Raw genomic sequence first — 12,232 nt, 5'->3', positions numbered from 1 at the left:
TCAAACACAGGAGTGCAAACAGACACAAAATGCTTTGTTTGTATATGAATCCCACAGTTAAATCATGAGGGTATTACAGATAGATGTAGACATGTTTCGGCCGGTTTTTTGTTTCAGACACTATCTCTAGTGTCTTAGATCTCTCTTTTTTTAGGCCATCTTCAGGACGCGATTCCTTCAAAAGGTCAACCAAGACTTTATGCCCCAGAGTTGATCAGCATAACCACTTTCTACAAAAAATATGTAAAAACACATACCACATATGAGTACAGGCCTCAATTATTGCAAGGGTTCAAACAAATTCATAGACATTAATACACATTACAAAATGTGCATCTCAACGCACTTGCGATACTAATATTAAAACCAAATTACACAGACAAACATGAATGCACAGGCGTCACTGCGACAAAAGATGTACCATCAGGGCAACGTAGGCGAGCTATTCTAAATTTAGCTCTTTTTTTTAATTTAGTTCTCAGTAGTAACAGAGACTCTACGAATACTTCTCCTGTCAAGAGTATTCAGAACAAGGCCAAATTACTGTTCCTGTCTAAAGAAACTCTCATCAGGTCACATGTATCACTTTTAACTTGTGTACAAGAGCTAGGTGAGTCAAAAAAGCCTAGCCCTGCAAACCCAGAATACATAGGGTGAGCGAAAAGGGAGGGGGTATGGGGGGGGGATAAAGAGGGGGAGGGTACAACGAAAGAGAACATAGCTATATTTCATCAAACATATCATTATTACATGTCACATCATTAAACTGACTTTCAATAACTTGAGAACCAACATTTTCAATTTCAAAAAAAGTGCATTAGATATTCAATGTCACACCACTCTCCACAACCTGTGGCAGGGTGTTGCAAACCTTGCTTTGGTGATGTAAAAACACATTGCATATTGGTCCCAGACCCAGGTGTGCCAACTACCACTAGGGACCTTGTGTCTTTTGTACTTATTTAACATAGGAAACACCCTGCCACAGGTTGTGGAGATTGGTGTGACATTGAATATCTAATGCACTTTTTTTGAAATTTGGCCTTGTTCCGAATACTCTTGACCGAAGAAGTATTCGTAGAGTCTCTGTTACTACTGAGCACTGAATTAAATAAAAGAGCTAAATTTAGAATAGCTCGCTTACATTGCCCTGATGCTACATCTTTTGTCGCAGTGACGCCTGTGCATTCATGTTTGTCTGTGTAATTTGGTTTTAATATTAGTATCGCAAGTGCGTTGAGATGCACATTTTGTAATGTGTATTAATGTCTATGAATTTGTTTGAACCCTTGCAATAATTGAGGCCTGTACTCATATGTGGTATGTGTTTTTATATATTTTTTGTAGAAAGTGGTTATGCTGATCAACTCTGGGATATAAAGTCTTGGTTGACCTTTTGAAGGAATCGCGTACGGAAGATGGCCTAAGAAAAGAGAGATCTAAGACAGTAGAGATAGTGTCTGAAACAAAAAAACGTCCGAAACATGTTGACATCTTTCTGTAATACCCTCATGATTTAACTGTGGGATTCATATACAAACAAAGCATTTTGTGTCTGTTTGCACCCCCGTGTTCGATGAGTACTTTTGTACCTTGTTTAGTCATGGTGAAACACATTTTTTTAACAAACTATGTCTTGTTCAATTGTTTAATTGTGTCATGTTGTTTGTAGGGCATTTGTCGCACCCTGCTTTTATCCACACAAATATTAAAAGTGAATTTATTTTTTCTAATTAAGTGCCTGTATTATGTTCATGATGTCCTATAGTAGTAAGATGCGCTGTGTCTAGTCTGTGAGCGTTACGCTGACACATTAGGGCAACGGAAAGAGGGGTAATCAGACTCACTCTCTGTTATTTCTTCTTTGAATCAATTCCCTTTGAGTTCTGATCCCCCGAGAAAATAAGTTTGGGAAGTTACCTGGTTTAAGTAATCACTATAAGTGTTTGAGTACAGTCCCACAGTAAGTTTTAAGAGACCAGGGGGAATTCCCCATGTCTGAAGTTTAGACCACAGCCGATTACATTCAACTGCATCAAAGGCCAAACTAAGGTTGAGTGAGGCAACATATACAGAATCATATTTACATCCACAAGCTAGATACTGCAGTCATTTCACCAATAAACCATTCAAGGATGTTCCCAAATTACACCTAAAACCCGTTTGCTACTTCCCCAATATCCACAAATCGTCCATCCAATACTCTAGATGCAGCAGCAACATTGAGGTGAACACTTTGCTGTCTGCATCCAGAATGGCGATAGGCTGATAATTTAGTGCACAAGATTGTTTTCCTCTCTTATATATTGGAATCACATATGTGGTGGAACATGAGGTGGACAGCACTCCAGAAATAACAATAGTCCAATCTTTTCCTGTAATTCTGAATGAATACAATCAGAATTCAGGTCACCTAATAAAACTATGTGACCTTTCGAGCATCTAGAGATCCAGGCCAAGAGAAAATCTAATAGGCAGTCTCAAATGCTGTCTAGCTTCCCCAATCTGCCATGCTAATATATGTTTAGAATTAGGAAATCCTCTAAGCCTTCATTTATGGATTTAATATGAGTGGCCATAATTCCAAAACATACATCACATGAGCCAATTATGCTAATAAAAGAACCGGATTGTACACAAGTAAGCAATCCACCAGATGGGCGGCCCACAAGTCCCTGAATAGCAGGTTGACAGGAGACATGAAAACCATCCAAAACAGGGGGATTAACCAGCCACGTTTCTTGAAGTGCAATGAACAACACGATTTGAAATTTACGGCCTGGATTGGGGTTAGAGAACAGCTGTACATGTCCCCTTGTGCTCCGTAAATACAATGAAACTGGTCTTTCTGAGTTAAAATATGGCTTTCGAGCAATCACTTTTGATGTATCGTTTTAAGCAACCAATACCAATTATTAGTCTCTTCTGAAGTCTGGATTTTGTTTTTCAAATATTTAATTTTATCCCTCGGAACTGTAAGCCCTTCTCTACCTTTTTCAATTGAAGCATTCTGACGTTGCCCCTTGTGATGAGACATATCAAAACCAAAACCTCTGATATTCTCCCTCTCCCTCATGATTGAATCAAACACAAACTTGGAGTTAAAGAAAACAATTGAACGGTCCATCCTATAATAATCGATGAAGTCTACCCTTTGTAGGTCCCTCGATAAAATACCTGACAGGTTCAGAATTGAAGAGAGTAAATCAAGAATAACAGTACGCCTCAATGTTAATGAACGCTTTTCTGTAAGAAGGCTTTTCAAATAGGATGACATACAGGCCTTCCTCACTATCTGGATGAACTGGTTCAACCACTTTCTTGTTCACTGTCACGTTTTTGTGATTCTGAGTAGCTAGAGCCTCTATCGTCCACAGGGCCTCAGGACCCACCGGAAACTTCCCCTCATCTTCATTCACTCACAAGTTAGAGTACCCACAGCTCTCCAATTGAGTTGCCAACCATTCCAGCAGACAGTTAAGTGGGGAGTAGTAAATCCTTATTTTGCTCAGCTGAAGGCTTTTGAGCAGACATATTGGTAAGCACCCACCTCCTTCCAGTAATAGAGAGCCATCGGCTGCAGTCCCACATTGGAATTAGGTCCTTGTTTTTCACATACTTAGTTGAATACCGCGCTATATTTCAAATGGAGGACACTAGTTCCCATCTGCGCTGAAGGCAACTACATTCGATGTTGGTCCGCTGTACATATTGGGTTAATGCTCATATTGGGTTCAGTACATAAATTAGTTACCACATTTGCCTCCCTGCAATCAATCAGCCTAGGCAATTGTTCTTCTATTTTGCCCAATCCTCAGAATGTATTTTTGGATTTTAAACTAGATTCACCCTGTCGCAAACCTTCATTAAATAAAATGAATAACCTTCTTCACATGTTAAGCAGCGCCACTTAAAACTTCTGCCACACATTTTGTGAAAGTCTTGGTGTGTTTATAATATAACATGGTGGCCCTTGTATGAGACACGTGTTTCAGCAATTACTATGCCTTTTTCAATCAGGGCAATGGTTACTTGTATTTCTGGTAAGTCTGTCTGTGGTCATACGAGTTGGTTGCATGCTTATTAGCCCCCTCCCGCCTATCAGATTTAGAAACTGAGAAGGATTCCCTTGATTTTTCTTTATTAGTGTTTGGCTGGGAGGTATGCTTAGCAGATTTAAACAATACGTCTTTCACTATAGGTTGGTTTAGAAATGTATTAATAAATAAGCTTGACGGGTGACTATTTCTTCTCTGGATACACTGATTCTTAGTTTCATGTGCTTGCTATCCGTTCTTACCCCCCTCTCCCCATTTCTTTCCTACAAGTATTAGTTGTTAGTTTGATTGAGGGGACATTCCAATGAAAATGTGCTCCAGGAGTAAATGAAGATGGATGCCTAGGCTGAGCACATATTGGCGAAGTGCCAAAAAAGGAATCACACTCCATTGTCAAATTTGGCAGACTTCCATGAGAGTGTCTATCATGCTGGACTCCCGGGAGTCTGTGTCAGCATCCACAAAAGAATCATGCCCCGTTTGAACCTGAAATTCAGCAGGGAGGGGAAATAGGATGGTACCGGGGGAAGTAGGTACCCTGATGTGCTGGATGGATTTCAGGTTGCTACCACTGCTCCCTCCCAGTTTCCTTTTTTCTTTAGGGAAAAAGTAAGAGGTAATCATGTTATTTGCTTTTTTCAAACTGGCCACAAGTTGAAGTAGCGGGCCTGATAATTCTAATGGGATGCCAACTGAGTCTCTCTTCCTCTACCCAGCCCAAGCCGAAATGCCTCCAGCAGACTTGCTAATTCTGGTGCCCTCTGGTGAAGGTAGTAGTGGTACATAAAAAGCAGCAAGCATTTTGACACCCACAATATATAAAGACTTCTTCAGGAGGTGCATGAGAGTTTTCCCACTAAGTATCTCAGTATCTCAGACATGGGGACGAACCTCTGTGCATATCAATCAAAGTAGGAACAAAAGTGTTTTAAAGAAAGAAAAGTACTCTCAGCACTTTCTAAGATTCTCATGCTTCTCCAGTTTCCCAGATAAGAGAACATGGAAAGGGATATGAGCTGAATAAATAGGCCTACAATCCCAATCGCCCGAACAAAAGAAAAAGGTGTCTGTATCAGGGGTTAAGTATTTAAATCAAGCACACACCCAGGTCTCGCCTAGCATGTAGTGCGCAATGAAATACTTATTTTATTGGTGTCTATAAGTTCAATATTCTGAATGATATACCACTCATATCACACCCGTCTCAAAATACCCCCAGGTCACACTGAACCAGGAATCAGGGTAGTTTGTAAAGGTAAATATGTATTTATTTATTTAATATTCAAATCACACAGACGTTTAATATATATATATATATATATATATATATATATATATATATATATATATATATATATATATATGTATATATATATATATATATATTCAGTAAAAAAAACTTTGTTAAAGGGACGTTATGGTTAAGTTGTGCTACTAAAAACCTATGAAACTCAGTAAAAAAACTTTGTTAAAGGGACGTTATGGTTCCAAGTAAAACTGAAAAAACCCCTGAAATTCGCCAGTTATGGTAAGCTAAGCAACCATAGCTCGCGCCACCACAGTGCACTACTAAGACTAACATCCAGGACATCAAAGATGACATCACAAATGTCATTGATGACATCACTGATGACATCACATGTGCATTTACATTTCATGAAAAGTCTATACATGGGATTCTTATTGCAATGTTAAAAGTAGTGTCAAGGATTATTGGAATAAATATCATGAGGTGCGTAGTGCATTAAGCAATGAATTAATTCAAATAGCATTGTATTATGATTTTGTTTCCAATATACTAAGGTACACATGTCGTAACATAGGCATAGTTTGCAGGAGACATGATGGAGATGCAATATTAATAATCTTATGATGTTAATTACTAAAATTATAAATACCTTCTTATTAGAGTTTTGCATACTGTGAAATATTTAATAAGTACCTAATAAAAATCACTAACTACATTATTGCATTACTACACACAAAACACAAATAGACAACTACACATACAAATATGAGCATATACAGGGAAAGTGAAGTAACTTAACTGATTATCTTCATGCACAGAAATGATTGCTCTGCTTCAAACTTACTACTTCCCTGTGTATAACTATCACATATTGTGACTAGGCCCTAAGGAAAGTAGTGTACGTGCAATGTGTACAAATATAACCATATCCAGGGAAAGAACAGTAATAAAAAAACAGCAGAACTATATGACAGTGTTGATAACCTTACTAATCATCTTCATACATAGAAAGCATTGCTTTCTTCCAAGTCTGTGTTTTTCCCTATGTATATGTTTCATATGCTTTGAGTGGACCCTAAGTGAATTACTGTAAGAACATATTTGAAGTATAAGTGTACAAATATAGTACTTTTTGAATTTTTAGTTCCTAAGTGTTACTGGACTAGATATATCAGTAAAGGAAAAAAGAGTGAGCCAGACATGTGATGTCATCAGTGATGTCATCAATGACATTTGTGATGTCATCTTTGATGTCCTAGGTGTTAGACTTAGCAGTGCACCGTGGTGGCGCGAGTTATGGTTGCTTAGCTTACCATAACTGGCTAATTTCAGGGGGTTTTCGGTTTTACTTGGAACCATAACGTCCCTTTAACAAAGTTTTTTTACTGAATTTCATAGGTTTTTAGTAGCGCAACTTAACCATAATGTCCCTTTAACAAAGTTTTTTTTACTGAATTTCATAGGTTTTTAGTAGCACAACTTAACAATAATATCTCTGACTTTATGTACATGTAACATGGAACATACTAAAGCCCCTCTACTGAATTTGATGTCCGCAAACTCTTCTAATGTCCGCAGACATATGCAGACAACAGCAACACTACCCAAAAAGTCTGGGGGGTATGTTTAATTGTTATATCATAACATATGAACATTGTACAAATTCACAAACCAGCACACATACACATTATATGTAGTAATAAATAAGAAGTGTAACCCATATATATAACACATTAACCACAAATTTAAATACAATATGTTCTAAAATGGAATTTACCAAAAGAAGAAAGATAGGGTTCCAACATGATTACCTCACAGAAACTCCACAACTAAGAGCAACAGCAGATCTACAGACTAGTAAGAACATACCTTACCAGAAGCTAGTAAGTGTACTGCATTTTACTAATATATTTCTAAACTTTCTGTATTAGATACAAAAAAGGTGATTTTTTTTTCTCACAGAAATGTCTAGTACTCTGAAGTGGCTAGAGGAGCATTTCCACGTGAGGAAATGTCTGAAGATAGTGAACCTAATGGTAGACACTTTACTATATAAACCAATTAATAAATATTATTTTATATACATTTAACATATACATTTTTTTTGTACAGACCATACAAACATTGAAAATAGTAAAGAAAAAGAAATATTGGATAAGACTCTCCAGCACATGGAAGAAAAAACTTTGTGGAGGATAACTTGAAACAAAAAACTAGATACCATTGTCCCATATGTACCTGTCCCCCTCACCATATCCCAGTCAATTATCCCCAAACCCTCTCCATGAACCAAAACGTTTTGATGAGACTTCCATCCCTTCTTCATCTCATATGAATCCTATTGAAACCCACAATTCTCCTGTGTTTGTCTCAGTTTCTGCTTCACCTTCTCTGTCATAAATTTAACATCCATATATAATAAAGTAAAATTATTATATTATGTCCTAGTTCAGATGTCCGCGGACAGCGCCGATGTCCGGAATGTCTGTGAAGAAACGAAAAAGGAGGTGTCCCAAGAACACTATACCTGTCCGGAATGTTCGCTAGCAAGTTGAAACTGTTCTAAGAACACACGAGATGTCCGGGATATCCGCAATTAACCAAAATGGAGATGTTCTAAGAACATTATGCTTGTCTGTAATGTTCGTAAACAAGTCCAATCTGTTCTTAGAACACATTTAGTGTCCGAGATGTCCGTAATCAAAGTAACACACGCGGTGTCCTGAAAAGTCCATAAATAAAAAAAAAGGGGTTGGCCTGAGGACGCTAGACCTGTCTGTGATGTTCGTAGGCAGATTGAAACTGTTCTAAGAAAACATCAAGTGTTCCGGAATGTTCGTAAAATAAACAAAATGGGGGTGTCCTGAGGACGCTGTCCGTATTGTTCGCAGGCGAGTTGAAACTGGTCTAAGAACACAGGTAATATCCTGAAATGTTCGTAAATAAACAAAATGGGGGTGTCCTGAAAATGCTGTCCGTATTGTTCGCAGGCGAGTTGAAACTGTTCTAAGAACACAAGCAATATCCTGAAATGTTCGTAAATAATCAAAATGGGGGTGTCATGAGGACGCTGTCTGTATTGTTCGCAAGCGAGTTGAAACTATTCTAAGAACACACGCGGTGTCCTGACATGTTCGTAAATAAACAAAATGGCGGTGTACCGAGGACGCTATGCCTGTCCGATTGTCAATCGGATTGAAACTGTTCTAAGAACAAACGCCTGCTCGTAACTGTTCGTTTTGCTTGTGTCACACTTTTTAATTAGTTTCAGGACCCGAACAGTGTCCGTAGAACACCAACGCACATGCGCAAAACAGTTCCCTTGCATTTGGTGTCCTGCGGACAATGGTTCCCAAGCGGACATGTTCGCGAAACTATCATGTGACCGCGCCCACGCTGAGCGTGTGTTCTGACTGCGGACACTGTTCGTGTCCCCGAACAATTTAAAACTATCTTTTCAGTCAATCCACAATATTTTTCAATAATAAATAACCATAGCACAAGTCCCAGACAGTAATCCTGAGTTTCTACATACTTTTTGGGACTTTTTGAACCTTTTTTTGGTGTTCGATCTGTCCGTGGAAAGCGCGTGTGTGTCCGCGTAACACGCACAAGCACCCCTATAAAAGGCCACACTCTAGAGCTCATTCTTATTGTGTTTCTGGCTATCTTACAGAACACAGTACATTTTGCTGCCAACTTTCCAGATTTTCATCTGAAACCTGATGGCATCCATGGCTGCAGTACTGCCACCTGGTGCTACATCTGCCTCAGCACCACCCCCACCCCCACCACCACCACCTCCCCAAGGGCCTGAAGAGGGGAACAGGAGTGAGGATGCAGAGGAGGATGAAGATGATGACAAGAATTACGTAGTGGAGGTCCCTACCACCAGCACTCTCTGTGAGTCTTGAGTGTGGCGGTTATTTAGCATTCATGGTAACATACCTAAGGCGTGTGCATACCAAGTCACTTGCAACCAGTGCAAAATGGTACTGAGTCGCGGGAGGCCTGGTTCGTACAGCTTTTGTACGACTACTATGAAGCGACACCTAAAGTCGTTCCACGAGGGGGCCGTTCGCAAGGTTGTACCTTGCGAGGAGCATAGTAGGTTGACTTCCTCTACTACATCCTCTGTTTCTGATCCTGTCACCACAAGGAACACTCCTGAGGGACAGCGATTTCCTCCAGCTGCCTCACAGGCCATTCGCAGTGCTGATGACCCTTACCTTTCGAGTGTCACAGTTGTGTGTATGTGCTGTGAAGCAGTGCTCTGCAGGGGGGAGAGACTTCAAAGTGCTTTTGAGACCCTGGTCTCAGAGCACGAGAAGACCTGCTCACTACCTAAGTAAGGCCCACTCTACATCTTCCTCTCTCCACCCGCCCTTTCTTATCCCCGTGGTTGGTGTCCCCCTTACCCTTTTTTCCCTCCTCTCCTAGTGTGTCGTGTGTAAAAAACCAAAAAATATATAAAAACACAAAAATCAAAAAAATAAAAGGCTCTTTTCAGAGCTGCCTTTCACAGTTTAAAAATAGAAGTGAAAATTAAATGAAGCAGGGCCTTGTGTATTTTTTAGAAGTCCGCGGACAGTCCGCGAACATCTAAAATTTTGGGGTGCTGCCCTATCATAACCATTGCAGTTTTGTCTGGGAGGAAGTGGTGGCTCTGAAAAGTGCCTTTTGGTGGTGTTTGTTTGTGTTTGAAAAATTTGAAATGCTCAACACGTACTACAAAATGGATGCTGTAATTCCAAAAAAGGTTGCAATGCATTTTGTATATTTCTCAGAAAAATCTGATTGCCAGGATAAGTAAGATGGACTCCATCTCTGCAAAAAAAAATGTATGTGCTACGAAACATAATATTTTCATTGTGAAAAGAGGACATGCCAACATCTCTTACAAAAGCACAAACAGCCTTATTGACATTGCGCCTTGCTTTCTCCATTTGTGGACCAAATGAAGAGGAATGCAGCCACATTTGTCTCTGCGCAATCCGTGAAAAAATTACTTGAGAATTTGGAAACATGTCCATGACCTTCCCAAGTCCTTGTTTCATTGCAAATTGCAAAGAAATTCCAGACACATGTCCTAAACTGTTCCCTCCACAATTAATTACAATTATTTCTGGATGATGCTCTGTCGCACAGTAGCACAGAGAGGTAGCAAGTCCAACCACTTCATTCCACGTACTCCATGCCAGTGCACTTCCACATGTGGTAATCCAAGATCTAGAGCTACTATACAGCTTTCTGCATGCACCTTCAACCAATGTATCCACGAGTCTCCCAAAATCCAAACAATCTGTTTTCTGAAACACACAGCCATAGCTATCTGTTCTTCTCTCAGGAAAAAGGGTATGTGACAAACTCTCTCCTGGCACAACACACCCACTAAACTTTACTGACCAATTCCTTGCTCTGCTCATTCTCATTTGCATACCTCCCCACCCCAAAATCCCCGGATGTAACATGCGATGTCCGCGACCTACCGCCATGTCTGCGGACATATTGCAACATGGACAGTCCTTCTACCATTTCCATTTCACTTTCTGTGCCATTCCCTCATTGGATATAGGTAAGCAGTCACACGACCCTGCACCAATCACATCCAAGACCTCTACATCTAACTGCATCATCATAGATCAGCACTTCAAATGTACTGTTAATCACTCTGAGTACAAGTGTCATATCATTGGAAAGTACAAGTCTCCAAGATTTCTACTTACAGCTGCATGCATAGCCATATGCATGAACACAAACTACAGGTATGCATATTTTCTGTATAGTACATGTACAATTCTTATACATTCATACAAACAGATTAACTGAGTTTTAGCTTGTATAACCTATAAAATGAACTTACTGTCATTTTCCCATCTCCTATAATAAACTGTCACTTCCAAACCTATCTGCTATTTAATTTCTTTTTACACACACATTTTCAAAGCATATTGAACTAATATATTTAAAGTAAAATATAAAGAGTTCACATAGTCAAACAAAATTGCATGCACACACTATGTTCAAATATCAAACAACAATACTTGTACAAAAACATAAAAATCAATGTCTAAATTAACATCAGTGCTATATACAAACAAAATTACTAATTTGTTTCCTTTACAATTGCAGTGAAGACCACTCTCCTGAAAAGCAGCAGCAGAATTTGAAGTACAAACAACAACTAAGAAGAAACCTGCTCATTCCACAAAAAAAGTAAGTTAAATACCACCATCATATTTGTACTATTATTCAAACATACTGTAAGGTTAATTCATGCTATTTCTGCACCTAAAAATAGAGATTGTGCACCATTCTGTCCACAAATCCCCATTTGTTAAACAGAGATTTACAGGCAGAATGGCGCACAAATTCCCATTTTTTGGCGCACAAATGTCACAACTCATTTTGATATTATAGAACAAACTGTTTTTATTTGTATGCCATTAGATTTACTATTTGTACTTCTGCACACCACTAGCTTACTTTCTACTGTCATCTGAACCCCAGTTTAGTAGCACATAAATTCAAGAATACCCATCCCAACTAGTTGTAATTGCCCAATGCACAATCACACACCATCACATACATCTTTATCATCATACTAGGACACTCATGCACACAGCACACATACATTGCAGAACACCCCAACCCATACCTTCTTTTTATTTTTTTCAACAGACCCTAAAGAATGCCTACCAAAAATCAAGTCCGTAGAAAGCAACGCAGAAGTAGAGCAAACAAAAATAGAAGTTTCCAAAATAAGCATCCATCTCTAGCAGAATTTGTAAAAAAAAGTTCAAACAAAACAGCTAATACAGTCATTTAGCGAAACAAAACAAGCCTTAAGTACAGAAACGTTGCCTCCTCTATCAAAATGTAAAATGAAACAGAAAACAATTAACAAGAATTCAGCTACCACTAC

This window comes from Ambystoma mexicanum, chromosome 7q (assembly GCF_040938575.1).
Source record: "Ambystoma mexicanum isolate Mex_15411 chromosome 7q, UKY_AmexF1_1, whole genome shotgun sequence".
Classification (NCBI taxonomy): domain Eukaryota; kingdom Metazoa; phylum Chordata; class Amphibia; order Caudata; family Ambystomatidae; genus Ambystoma; species Ambystoma mexicanum.
This window is presented reverse-complemented; position numbering follows the sequence as displayed.